The sequence below is a fragment of the Protopterus annectens genome, chromosome 14.part0 (assembly GCF_019279795.1).
Source record: "Protopterus annectens isolate FY-2018-M chromosome 14.part0, PAN1.0, whole genome shotgun sequence".
Classification (NCBI taxonomy): domain Eukaryota; kingdom Metazoa; phylum Chordata; order Ceratodontiformes; family Protopteridae; genus Protopterus; species Protopterus annectens.
This window is the reverse complement of record NC_056748.1, coordinates 544645948-544660735: the sequence shown is the minus strand read 5'-3', so window position 1 is coordinate 544660735 and position 14788 is coordinate 544645948.

Below are 14788 nucleotides of genomic sequence, written 5' to 3'. Positions count from 1 at the left end.
TGTCTATGTGATAATCCTATGAGTGTTTAATCCTTTGCCTATCTTCCTCATTTACGTCTGTATCACTCCTCCTTTTAATTCTCTACCTATTTTATATACACCCTTTTTTCCTGAATCTCTATCCATATTGCCACATAATCTGAACTGTTACTTTTCACCCATTATTTAAAATGTTCTAACTTTCTGAAATAAAAAGTTCTCAGGTTCCCTCTTTTACAAGTCCACTGTTTTCCATCCCATACATATAAGTTTCCACTTTTCAGGATCACTGCTATTACCTTAACTTTAGCTCCTTCTTTTCTTTCTTTTTTTTTCTTATGTTACAATTAAAATGCCATCCTGTTTTAATTTGCATATTAACACTCACATAATCAGTATTTTCTCAAACATTAACTCTCTTTCTTTTCACATGACATATGCATATACTGCAATCATTATATATACTTGCTTTTTTCCATCTAATATCCACTACCGTTTTCTATGCACTAGAACCAACATAAAATCCAACATTTCTACTGAATTTTTAATTAAAATTCCAATGCCTCAACATGTTTTGATACCTATATTGCAAATACTTCCTTCTCATTATTCCTGAACTTGTAATCTCTCCCCTTCTAACAACATTCTTTGTCCTTTAATATTATAATATCCCTATCAGGTATTTTATACCATTCTAATACACTTAACCTTTTAATATTCATTATACTGTTTACATTTAAAGCTAGAATTCCCAATTTAAGTTCTGTTATTTACTTGATTCATCCTTTTCCTTTATTTTCTCTCAAACATACATTCTTAAATTTTGGTTTTCTGTCTTTCATTCTTACCAACTGAATTATTTTTACCTTTACACATCACATACTTACTATCTTATTCACTTAAATCTACTATTGTTTCCTCCTGTTATTTTAAAACCCTTACATACTTATCCTTTCCTTGTCTCCTGTTCACTACCTTAGTATCTATTTCTTGTATTTCTTCTTGGACCTGTTCTATTTCTTCCATAGTTTCTTGTTCAAGTTCTCCCCCTTTTCCTTTAATTCCTTTATAATCCATCCATGACTGCCTTATTAATTCATAGTTTACATATTTTACTTCACATTTTTGCTTCATGATCTGTTTTACCACAAATACAGCATTTTCTCGTATCACAATTACTAACTAAATGGTCATTTTTACCACAAAAAAAAAAAAAATTTTGTTTGCCTCCAATATTTCACAAACCACATTCACACTTGGAATAAGAATTATATTTTCATTTTTCCTTTGTAAAACAACAATACATTCCCAAACCCCAGTCCATCAACCTCTATTTTCATATATTTTGTAATGTCCATAACATCTTTACATACAGTCTTTATAAAAAGCATTGAAGGACTATCTACTTCAGTTGAAACTGCACATATAACTTTTTTTGGGTGTCTCTATTAAATACTCACAAGATATACAAGTTCCAATGACTATCATCTTTCTTTAACTCATATTGTTCTAGAAATTTTCCCCTATATTGTTCTGATTCAAACAAAATGTCACAAGTGTCTTTATTAATGTGAATAAATGCTCCTACCTCTCTAGGAGCAATACCCAAAATGGCACAACAATATTGTTTCATATTTCATACCTATTGAGTTCTTTCTCCTTCTTATTGTTTATCCTTACAAGGTACTTCTTCCATCTTTCATCCATTTTCTTTTCTTCTTTCTTATCTCCTTCTCTCGAAGTTTGTGCGTATGACTTTTTCCCTTCCTTTATCTCTTCTGCTTCTTCTTCCTGTATTCTGTCCATAATTTCTTCTCATGATGCTGCACTTTCGCTATCCAGTTCACCCTGATTACACAACTCCTTAAGATACACATCTTGCAACCTTCCTGATTGGAAGGTCATAATCATATATTCTTGTTGTATTTTGCTGTCTCCCTCGAACAATCTTTCATGAAATACCAATTTAGAGTCATTTTCAAAGGTTCAACAATCTTCCTTTCCAAAATACCCAAGGCTGGCATTGTAAACCACAGCTTATTTGAAAAATTCCAGCTTTTGTTAAAAATTCAACTAACAAACATCTTTTGAAATAAAAATGGTACAATGCATTCCACACCAGCATACATCCACCAAAGTTTTTCCAAATAAAATCCAACTGATATTCCAAACCCATACTAGATGTCTGATGAAACTCAAATTAATTTTTATTTCATAAAAATAACTAGTCCTTCTAGGTTGCCTAGTAACAAGATGAATTCTATATACTTATATATATTAACCAATAAAAAATTTTTTCAGGTGAATATTCTTAGTAAAAAGAATAAGTTAAATATTTCAAAATCAATAGTAAATAAGGTAACATTATTGTACTTTAATCTATTAAAGTTTGAAATAGAAGCCATAGAGATGAAGTGTTTGTTATCTTTATGAAATAAAGATTACTTGAATTTCATTGGACCACCAGTGTGTCAGGAATAACATATTTCTTCCCAGATACCGTAACAAAGAACAACACATGCAGTCATGTAGCCAACAATATCTGTGTCCAACAGCTTCATGTGTGCACACTCTCTCTTCATTCAGTGTATTCATAGAGTATCAAAAAGCATTGCAGATCACAAACATGCTTGCACAGATAAGACATTCAGTCAAAACCCATACAAGATAAATGTATAAACATAAGATACCAGTAGTAATTTCTTTCTATAGACTTTTGTGATGTATGCAAGCACCATGTCATTGTGCAGGACAACTCACAATATCTCCATGTGGTAAAGTGAGAGGCATCTGTAATATCTATAAGTGCAGACACATACAATACAGTCAAACATTACAGAGAAATAAGCTTATGAACATAATAGTGTACTTCACACTGCATATCAACAGTACGTACACTGGTTTATGGATAAATGTGTCTTCAAAAATTTGCAAACAGCGTGGCAAAATACACCATAAGCGTAGATAACAACAAAACATGTTTAATAACACATTACTGCTTCAGGCTACTAAAATACAAAAAAAATAATGGGTAGAACATAATCTAGCCATGAAATACCCATATGACAAATACAAATATCAAAATAATAGTTTGGGATGAAGACCATAAAGAAAACATGCCAACGGAATGATGCAATACGCAATGCAAAATAACAGTATGATACAAACAACATATATGTACTACTACACTACACAAAGATCTTTACATTTGCTTGACAGTAGATGCACATGGTACATTAACCTTTTGTGCCCATGAGGTGCTTGTAACCTTTTCCATACAAAGATTTATGAAAAATACAGTTATCACACAAATCACATTTCATATAATGGCCCTGGGGAATGTGAGAGAAGAAACTGAACAAGCACAACTTGATGTGTCCATATCAGGTTTTTTCCATTTATCCCTATCGATGCATGCACACTGATTTCAGGAACTGGGTCAGCCTGCCATACTTCCTCCTGGGTGCACAAGTCCAGCTATTGATAAACACTGATTTCAGAGAACTGGGTCAGCCTGTCGTACTTCCTCCTGTGTGTACAAGTCCAGCTATGGATAAACACATCACATCATTGGGATAGGCTCTTGGAAGGAAGTATTATTGGTTCAGGGTGTATGTTTGTCTATGGCATTTATTTCAATGCCAAATAAGTACTCAGTACATCTAGAGTATCTAAAGCCATGAATGCAGCGAGTCATCACATGTGACAAATAAAATCTGTGTAATACATCTTGTGTTGTGTTTCAGAAATACAGATATGAGTAAATGTGTGCACAAGGAATGCATTTGTTAATTGAAGTATAACATATGCAAACACTATACATATCTCAATGACAAAAGGAAAGCACTGCCTTTAAAGCAAATAATACACAGCCATCATACCATCACATCCACAAATCAGAACCTCTTCCACTAATGCATTTTTAACTCCAGTACATAGCCTAAATCAGAGTAGTGAAATGATGCACTATTGGCTTATTCTACATAATGCCAGCAATGCAGCCACAGTACATCACCCAGACATACATAGACTGATTGTTTAACAATATGGACCTGGGATTCCACATAATGCACCCAGTGCAGCCATAGTACATGATTCACACATGCAGGGACTAACAATATACCCTCGGGGCACCATACATCACAACTCACACAGCATATTCCAGTCTGCAAAGCCATATGCCTTCTCCACAATTACAGAACCCATGCAGAGCGCTTCAATACCCACACACAATAACAAACAAGTGCTCAGAGCTTCCATAGAATGAATAAAATGCACACCATGTCACAAATGAGAGATCCAATAATTATTCCATCACACAGATTTAGATTTTCATAGGGAGGCTAACAGCACTACTACCCTCCACAGAAAAGAAGATTCAGCCCAGCTGGACTTTTCCAGCAAACAATGCAAATACATAAACAACACAGATAAATAAATATTAGAAATCTAACACAGCTATGGTTAGATATGTATGTTTGAAATCATTGCCATTATGTAAAATATGTTGACTTCCTCATTCAAGTGGAATCTAATACAGTGGGGACACATCTACTGAACCGTATGGAACATGTGGTACTATCTAACACAGTGGGGACACATCTATTGATCCATATGGCACATGTGGTACTTGTATGTGCTACCTAACATCTACTGATCCATATGGAACATGAGGTACAATCTAACACAGTGGACTCACATCTACTGATCCATATGGAACATGTGGTACTTGTATATGTTATCTGTCCAATCTGAATGTACTTTGTGTAAAGAATGCAAAAACAAAGGTTATACCAGGTACCAAAAAGAACCAAGAATCAAAGCCAAAAGTACCCATGGAAAGTCCAAACCAGCACTGGTATTCACAAATTTTAATCCAGTCACATAAAACACAGTACACCGCGTCCCCTGGTTTAAATGAAAATATCTCAATTGCACCCTTACTAAAAATGAGAGCTGGTAAATTATAACAAACATATTAACAAGAAATCATACAGACATCTTTTTATATACATTTTCTTCCACTTTCAGTGAAAAGAATTGTAGATTAGCCACAAGAGGAAGCTAAATATGTAAAGTTTTATGTCTGCTTCATTTTATCAGCTTAATTTTGATTGCACATTCTTATCTGAGGTTTTTTTTTTTATTCTTTTTACTCTTTTTTTTAAATATATACTGCTCTTGGTAGTGAAATGTGTTTAATTTATTGTAATAAGTTATATTTTAGTAAGCAAGTTTCCTTTCCTTTGTTTTAAGCTATTGTGTTTTATGTTAACTACATATGTACATTTTATAATTTTTAATCACTGTCTTTTTAAGATGTGCTTGTCAATTATTAACAGAAAATAGAGGATGACATATAAAGGTTTTATTTTTTTCCAGTTCTGAGTCTGATGAAGTCTATGGAACCTTGACGAAAATGTTATTTAATACAGTGTATGTGTTTATTAGTGGACTGTGTTTTACGTGGTTGGATTAAAGTTTGTGAATACCAGTGCTGGCTTGGACTTTCCCTGGGTACTTTTGGCTTTGATTGTGTAAAGAATGTGTAGGTATTACTGATAGCACTGGCAGTATGTATGTACGCATATGATTTTACAACAATATTATGCTATTAAATATACAAATCACAAATTTTAGCTGAAAGTACATGAGTACATGTGTATGTTTCTTTGGGACATAGCTCTCATCTCAAATATCAAGCATTTTCTCTTGAAGCATGGGTACATCTAGTCAAATATCTGGACAGCAAACTAGCATGACATTTGCATACCTAAAAACATTACTCCTCCCACTTTCACCAGGATAGTAATATACTACCACTCAGAAACACAAATCTAAAAAGGTTGAAAAACAGAAGTGGCACAGCAATTTAAAATATAAACAGAGTAGTGGTGTTTTATTAAACTTTTTCTGTGACTTGACTACTGTAAGAAGTAAACCAACATAAGCATAGAAAATCAAAGCACACTTATTGGAAGTTGATAAAAGGATATTACCACAGTCAATGTTCCCACTAAAGTGCACTTTCTATTCCTATAAAATGACATTAGAGAGGTGAAAAAATTAAATTACGCAGCACAATAGCCATGGATATAGCTAGATAAGGTAGCTGTTCTTGCACTCAAGTACCTTACCGTGATCTCATCTGGTATCTCTGCCCCCTCAAATGCAAAAACTCTTCTGTCTTTTTAACTATAGCAAGCTGCTTACTCCTTTTGTAGTAGGAAGCTGGTATAGTTTATGCCAAGCGCTATAATGCTTCAGTTCTAAGAGTAAATGTTGTAATCAGAGCTCTTCATCCCTGTTTTGTGATGACACCCCCAATACTTTGTGCCCAGGGTAGCTGCCTCCTTCAACTCCCTATGCCTCTGACAAGAGACTCAATTGGACCTTTTTAGCACAGAACACATTAGGAAATAACAACCACTGAGAGTGATGTAGGAACATTACTAATAAAGAAAGTTTAGTACGATAAACTTGATTTTCAGTTTTTCAGAATGGCTTCCATATTCAATATTTTGACAATAATCATTTGTATCTCAAAAAAACTGTGATTTTAATTTCATGTGTTACAACAGTTCTCACAACTCTGCTTATATAATGAATATCAAACACTTCACTTGTGTCTACTGGGTTCTGACATATAAGTTTGCTTATTGTGAAGTTTGTGCAAATTTTTTTCAGCAAGCATATTCTCCACGCCATATGCCTGGATGATCATTTCATTTTTTTGATGGTATAAAAGAAATTCTACCAAGCCATCTTGCAACTTAGAAAGGTGAGGTGGATGTTGCTCAGTTTGTTTAGAGAATTGCAGAGAAACACAGACATCAACAGCAAACACTGAGTGTTGGAAAGAACATACCAACAACTGAGGACACAGTTCCAGAAACAGATGTTGTATAGATGAAGTCACTGTAATGACTCAACAATTTACATCTAACTATGAAAATCTAAGTTAAGTATTTCAAAATCAACACTAAATAAGATAGCATTACTGTACATAATTATATGGAAGTTTAAACTAGAGCTGGGCACTTTTGGGGTGTCTTCCTTATTATGTGTTTTCAATATGGGAAAAGGTGGAGGATCTGCAGACATAGGTAGAAGTCCACATTTTTATAAAGACAGACAGGACAGGGCATTCCAACTACAGAGGGATCATATTACTCAGCTTCCATGGGAAAAGGAAATGCCAGACAGATGGAGATAGATTTCATTCAACAGCTGAACATCTGATTTAGGAAGAACAATCCAGATTCAGCCCTTTCTGTGTAACAGTGGATCATTTCATAGTTCTTGACTATTAACAGGATGGATTGTGGGAATTTGCTAACATTGTCTGTATAAATGTATGTATATATATATATATATATATATATATATATATTTATTTTTATTTATTTTATTTTATTTTACATTTGTTGACCGGGCTAGTCCAGCTGGATTCATGTCCATTTTCAGTGGAGGCCCGAGGAGAAAAGCTCCAAATACAAACAAGATGATAAACATAAAGAATGAACAATAAACACATTTTACAAAGGCAATAAGCAAGAATGCAGTGATTTTAGTACAGATAATTCAAATCTAAAAAGAAGACAAGTAAAACACCTAAGTAAAAGGAAGGCATTAGCTGTTTTCAGTACAAAATCAGATGTTATGAAGTTCAATGTATAATACATACTTGTTAAACCAAAAAATATAAAATATAAAATATAAATATGTTTTTTTTTTTTTTTTTTTTTTTTTAAGAGAACACTAGTAACTATAGAGCTATTAAGTTATTTGTAGTCAGATAGAATATTGTAGTGATGACTAGAGAATTATGATAGTGGATAGATGGAAGTAGTTAGTCAGGATTGATACAAGAGCATAGCCAGAATTTGTTCAGATGTATTAGGAGTTGTTTCTTGAAGAGTGGCTAGAGAGGCTATGTGTGAGGGAAGATTATTCCATATTTTGCCAACTGAGTTGGAGAATAGGTGGTTACCTGCAGAGTTAGTGGTTCTAGTAGTGTTAACTTGTAACTTCTCTGAAGAACGTAGTTGTTTCAGGTTATTATAGGGAGTTAGGAGGCTGCTAAGAGCATGTGTTTTTGATGGTTGATATAGGATTTTGTGTGCTATTAGGATTTGTTGATAGATAAGCTTATTAGGAAGTTCTAACCAGTGTAAATGTTTTAAATTTATACAGTGGTGAGTTCTAGACTGAGATGCTGTAGCAAATCGAGCAATATTATGGTAAGATTTAGTCAGTTTCCTGAGGTTGCTTTTAGAGAGATTAGTGTAAATAGAGGAAGCATACAGAAGGGTGGAGATAAGATGTGATTGGGCTAAGGTGGTCCGTGCTTCAGGTGTGAGGAAGGGCTTGATTCTGTACAGTGAACCAATCTTTTTATTAACTGCTTTTATTGTGTTATTGATGTGACAATCATAGTTAAGATTATTATCAATAGTAACACCAAGCAGTTTTGTTGTAGGTCGGGTGAAATGTGGGAATTATCACTTGTAGTAATAGTGAAGTTTAGTGGAGTAGATTTGTGGGTAGGTGAAAAGAGTAATAGTTTAGTTTTTTGGGGGTTCAGGAGAAGACATCTATTAGAGAACCACTGTTCAATGGTTGAGAAGGTTGTTTGTGTGAGTGCCTGGAGTTCTGTTTGAGATGAAGCTGTACAAATAATGGTCGAATCATCAGCATATTGTATACAGGTAGTGTTTTGAATAGATGATTGGAGATCATTAATAAAGATAGAAAATAAAAGTGGACCTAGTACAGATCCTTGAGGTACTCCTAAGGAGATAGGACGTAGAGCAGATAGTGAGTTTTTCCAGAGTACTGCTTGTTGGCGGTTTTCAAGATAGGATGAAAACCAGGTTAAGGAAGAGGAATGCAAGGCAAGGGATTTAAGTATGTGTAAGAGAAGTGTATGGTTTACCATATCAAAGGCTTTTGATAGGTCAAGAAACAGAGAAGAGGTTAGTTTATTGTTGTTACCGTTACAGTTGATAGTGTTGGTAAAAGAAAGTAAAGCAGTGGTGGTACTATGTGAAGGTCTAAATCCATGTTGAGTGTTAGCTAGTAGATTGTTTTGGAGGAGATGGTTAAGTAGTTGCTTGTGTATGCATTTTTCCATGATTTTAGCTAGAGGAGATAATAGTGCTATGGGGCGGAAGTTAGAAAGGTCAGTAGACTTACCTCCTTTGTGTAAGGGTATGATGTGTGATATCTTCCAGATAGCAGGGAAAGTACATTCTTTGATGGATCTGTTTATTAGAATAGAGACAGGATAGGCTATGGCTTTAGCTGCTATTTGCAGGAATTCAGCAGGAAGTTTATCAGCTGAAGGGGTAGTGGGTTTAAGTTTTGTAGAAGAGATTGTATATAGGAGGTAGATATGGGTTGTAGTTGAAGGGGAGGCAGAGAGTCATTGAAGTTACTTAAAAGGAGTTGAGAAGTGTCAGGTGATAGGTGGTTAGCTAGACTTTGTATGGAGGTAGTGAAAAAAGTATTGAAGTTATTAGCTGTTAAGGTGGGATCATCAGGGTCAGAATCCTGAGGGTTAGGAGTAATTATCTTGCCTGGGGTAAGTAAATTGTTAATACTAGACCAGAATTTTTTTGGTTCATTTCTGGTGGATTGCTGAAGTTCAAAGTAATAATTCTTTTTATCTGAAAGGATGGCTTTTTTGGTAATGTTCCCAAGTTCTCTAAAGGTTTGATGATGTGTTGGGTTTCTAGAGGAACGCCATTTCTTCCAAGATTTATTTCTGAGGAAGATTTTATGCTTAGTAGTGGGGGAAAGCCAGGGTGCTGTTTGAGTTTTTGTTCTAATGTTGCGACTTGGGGCATGTTGACTTAGGATTGAAAGGAATGCTGAATTGAAGTGTTCAACAGCCTTGTTAAGTGTGAGATGTTTTAGAGAGGTCCAATTGTATTGTGAAAGTTCTGTTTTAAACTGTTCGGGATTAAATTGTTTTTTGGAGTGAAGTGTTCTGAAAGTGGTCGGTAAGGTTAGGTTAGTTTTAGTTCTAATTATATAGGTGAGGGAGTGATCGCTAAGGTCATCAGGAAGGATGCTAGTTTGGTAAGTTTGCTGTGGGGAGTTGGTAAGGATCCAGTCTAAGGTAGTTTCCTTTTTGCTTTTTTTATTGGTTCTGGTGGGAGTATTAATGAGTTGTTTGAAACCATAAAGGTTTATAAGGGAAGAAGGGTTATTCTTGTCGCAGGATTTCCAATCTATGTTAAAGTCCCCAAGGAATAGTGTTTCTTGAGGGAGTCTAATAGAAAGCTGGTCAAGAATATGTTCTAAGGTGGATATGTTATTACCAGGGGAGATATGCTAAATAATGTTTATTGCTTTAGAATTGTTGATTTGTAGTTTGGAGCAAATTAATTCGGCATTGTTATTTTGGGAAAGGGTAAGGTCAATAGGAGTAAGCTTTAGGTTTGTTTTGTATAGAATTGCTACTCCCCCTCCCTTTCTGGTGGTGCGATCCAGTCTAACAATGTTATAACCAGGTGGGGTAATTTCAATGTCTTTAACTGAAGGCTTTAGCCAAGTTTCAGATAAGCATAAAATATCAAATTTGTGCATTTCCAGCAAGGCATGGAGTTGACTAATTTTATTACAGACACTACGTATATTTAGATGGGCAATGGATAGTAGGTTAGAGTGTTTAGAGGATGAGAGAGAGAAGGGTTTGGTTTGGTTTTGATATGTGTTGTTTGTATTATCATGTGGGCCTGGGTTGGGGTGTATGTCTTGCAGAATGTAGAATGAAGTAACAGTCAAAAAACACAAGAAAACTGGAAGATAAACTGTTTTATAAAAACACGGCAAAGCTTTCAGGTCAAAAACCCTTCTTCAGTGCATACATTTAGTTTTAAAATCACATCGAATATAGACCCATACTATATATTCGATGTGATTTTAAAACTAAATGTATGCACTGAAGAAGGGTTTTTGACCTGAAAGCTTTGCCGTGTTTTTATAAAACAGTTTATCTTCCAGTTTTCTTGTGTTTTTTGGGGTGTATGTCCCCATCTTGAGGTAGATGGAGAAATGCATAATGTTTTTCTTGGTTAAGTTTATGGAAAGTGTCAAATATTTTCTTTGTTTTAGATTTTAGTAGTTTGCAGTGTAGTATCCTGTGGTATTTGCCAAGAAGGTAGATGGATTGTGAGGAAGTGTGAAAGAAGGTTGAGGGTAAGGATGTTGCAGGTGTACAGGTGTGTTTTGAGGGAAGTGAGAGAGGAACAGTCAGGGAATGTTCATAGGAGGTTAGGAAGTAAGTAGTAATAAGAGAGGAAAGTAATAAAAAGGAGATAGGTATTTTCAGTTGTAAAAGGAGGATAGGTGGAGACATAGTAATGTAGATGTAGGTTAGAACGGAAGATAGTTATAGTGTAAAGGTATGTTGTAAGGTGAGAGTACCCTGGGAAGGTAGGTCAAAAGGTAGGGCTGTGATGTTTAATTTGTGCTAGTAAGAAAGGAAGGAGGTGGTTATGTTTGGTAGGTGGGTGTATGTATGTTCAGGAGGGTTGGGCTGTTCAGTTAGGTTTGGATATGATTGGGGAGAAAATCTAATGGGTGTGTCTGGAGGGAGGATAAATGTAGGACCCCTGGGGGTGGGTGGGAATTGGGGGTAGGGAGGGGAGCGGAGTGAGCCCGCAGGGCGAACGGAGCGGGAAGAGCCAAAGAAGAGAGGTTTGAGGAGAAAAACAATCAGTGAAGTGCTAATAGTGAAGGTAAGTAATTCAAGGGGATGCAAAAGTGTTTAAACTTGAGAGAGGTAATGCTGGAATTATCAGGGAAAGGAGAATGGGAGAATAAAAATACAGCACAAATAGGCTAACAGAAAATAAAATACCTAGAAATTGCTAGGCAGAAAAAGTTTGCAGGGATGAACAATTCTAGAAGAAGAGAGCCACCTAGTGGACCCAGCAGGTATTACTGCCAGGACTACTTACTGGGCTTGAGGTTTATAGAAAGGAGCAGGTAGCTGGAGATACTAGTGGGTGTAAGTGGTCAGTTGGATGGACGAAGCTTAAGGTTGGCTGCTGGCAGATCTTGCCTTTGGGATTAACAATTACACTGGGTTAGAAAAGCTTACAATTGTTATTTAAAGCCTGGAAGAGCTGTAGGATGTACTTTCCTGTTTCTTTTCAGGAGGAGGCTATTCAGAACTGTATATCTTTGATCCCTAAGTAGGGTAGTAGGCAGGAGTCTTAAATAGGGTACTCGATCCCAAGCCTACAGGAGGTCAGTAAGCATTAAAGCTGGGGAAAGAGGGGAGAAGGAGAGGATTAAGATAAAGGTAGACAAACAAAGAAGGCAGTTGAAATAAAGACAATATAACAATACTGTAGTAAAACATTCAAAAGGTCAACCATTAATCATAAGGTAAAATGTAGGCAACAAGCAGATAAAAATCAGGTAAAAATACAGGCAACAAGCAGATAAAAATACGTCTATACTTCTATGCCTATACTATACTTCTATGCTTTTATATTTCTATGTAATGTAATCAGGAAGAAATCTCTAGGCTTAGATTTTGAAGTACTGCTAAGGCTAGTGTAAGGTGCTTGGGAAATAGTACACCACTGGTACCACGCACCATAGAGTGTAAGTAGACTGGGGAAGGGTTGTTCTTTGGCGCTAAAAGGGAAAAGACGCGCTGAGTGCAGAGATTACAAGAGTAAGTTGTAAGGGGAGGCAAGGGTCAGAGAAACAAGATGGGTGCATATTCTGTTTGTCCTGAGCATTGAATGGGCCAAAGGTAGTCAGTGCGCTAGTAGTCAGGGTTGATTCAAAAGAGCTAGTAGGCACGTGTGGATGTCCTGAGAGTAGTGGTACGCTGCTCTCTCCACGTGCTTGGGATAGTAGTAAGACTAAAAGGACTGATTAAATAGGACGGAGAAAACACACTATTGTAGACAGGCAATTACTGAGGGTTGTTGAGTCGGGATGGCTTCAATGAGGATTGTATGCATGGAGGTAGGATAGTCAGAAAAGAACATGCGACAGACAATATAAAACTAGGATAGCTTGTGAAGTAGCGGACGCGTTGAGGACAGTTGAGAAAAGACACTCAACTAACCCAGATAAGTAGCAGGGTGTGTTTGAGAGGGAACGCGCGGAAATTACAGCATAGGACAGAAACTAGTTAGGCGACTACTCCCCATCAAGGCAAAGATTGTAGCCTGCAGATTAAAATTAGTGGGATTTCCTTTAGGTATGGTTACGGAGCGCATTTAGAGGCTAAAGTACAAGCAAGCAATTAGCTCCGTGCAACACAGGGACTAGTCGGGTTACTATATCCTTTTTAGGTGTAGTTAAAGAGCGCATCTAGAAGCCTATGTTCAACGCATTGCAAGCTCCGTGCAGCACAGGGACTAGTCGGGCTACGAGGACAGCTGTTTAGTATGAGAGCATTGACTGGAGCCCAAGGGCTTCTGCAGTACTAGTATGGTGTCAATAGGGAAGGAAAACAAAAAACAAAATATTCACTATCCAACAGTACAGACTTTCTGCGGTACTCGTATGGTGTCAAAAGGGAAGGAAAACAAAATATTCACTATTTAACAGTACAGACTTTCTACCTTGGCATAATTCAGTTCTACAGCTATTTTAACAAAAAACAGTGAGAGCATACAGGCTGTAGCCTAAAAGTTTGACCAGCTACGCTTCATTAGCGAAACCTGAGATTTTGAATAGAGTGTAATCAGCATTTAAAACTATACATGCGTGCCGGCCTTAGCGTTAAAGCAGGCCATCCATCCAGCAATAGTAAGTTAATAGAGCACCAACAAAGTTAATATTCAGTGCAGCAGGTTAAGCAGTTACGAATGCAGAAATATATCTTTAAATTCAAATACATAAATGCAATGATCAGAGTACAGCCACGCATAAGTTGCGTAGAACCTAGTACAACATCAAGTAATGATAAAAACACACTACCTACACCATATGATACTCCAAAGGCAGGAGCGCACAGCAGCCAGGGAAATCAGGGAAAAGAGTTGGTGTGAGTCCAGACAGGTGTATTTATAGGTTTAGAAAGGAAGTGGGATGGGAGGGGGAAGTGGGATAGGAGGGGGAAGTGGGATAGGAGGGGGAAGTGGGAGGGGCAAGGGGTAGGCAGAATAAACGGAAGGGAGGTAATGGTTATAGGTTTGAGGAAGGTACGAGAAATGTATCAGAAGGAGTAGTAGGAGGTATAGTCAAAGGGAGTAAAATGGGTAGGGGAAAGTAAAGGTAGGGAACAAAAGAGGGAAAGAAGTAGCGAGATACTGATAAGTATGGAGGGGGGATGGGCTATTATAGATCGGTTCAGAGAACAGATGAGGAGCCAAAGAAGAGAGGTTTGAGGAGAAAAACAATCAGTGAAGTGCTAATAGTGAAGGTAAGTAATTCAAGGGGATGCAAAAGTGTTTAAACTTGAGAGAGGTAATGCTGGAATTATCAGGGAAAGGAGAATGGGAGGAATAAAAATACAGCACAAATAGGCTAACAGAAAATAAAATACCTAGAAACTGCTAGGCAGAAAAAGTTTGCAGGGATGAACAATTCTAGAAGAAGAGAGCCACCTAGTGGACCCAGCAGGTATTACTGCCAGGACTACTTACTGGGCTTGAGGTTTATAGAAAGGAGCAGGTAGCTGGAGATACTAGTGGGTGTAAGTGGTCAGTTGGATGGAAGAAGCTTAAGGTTGGCTGCTGGCAGATCTTGCCTTTGGGATTAACAATTACACTGGGTTAGAAAAGCTTACAATTGTTATTTAAAGCCTGGAAGAGCTGTAGGACGT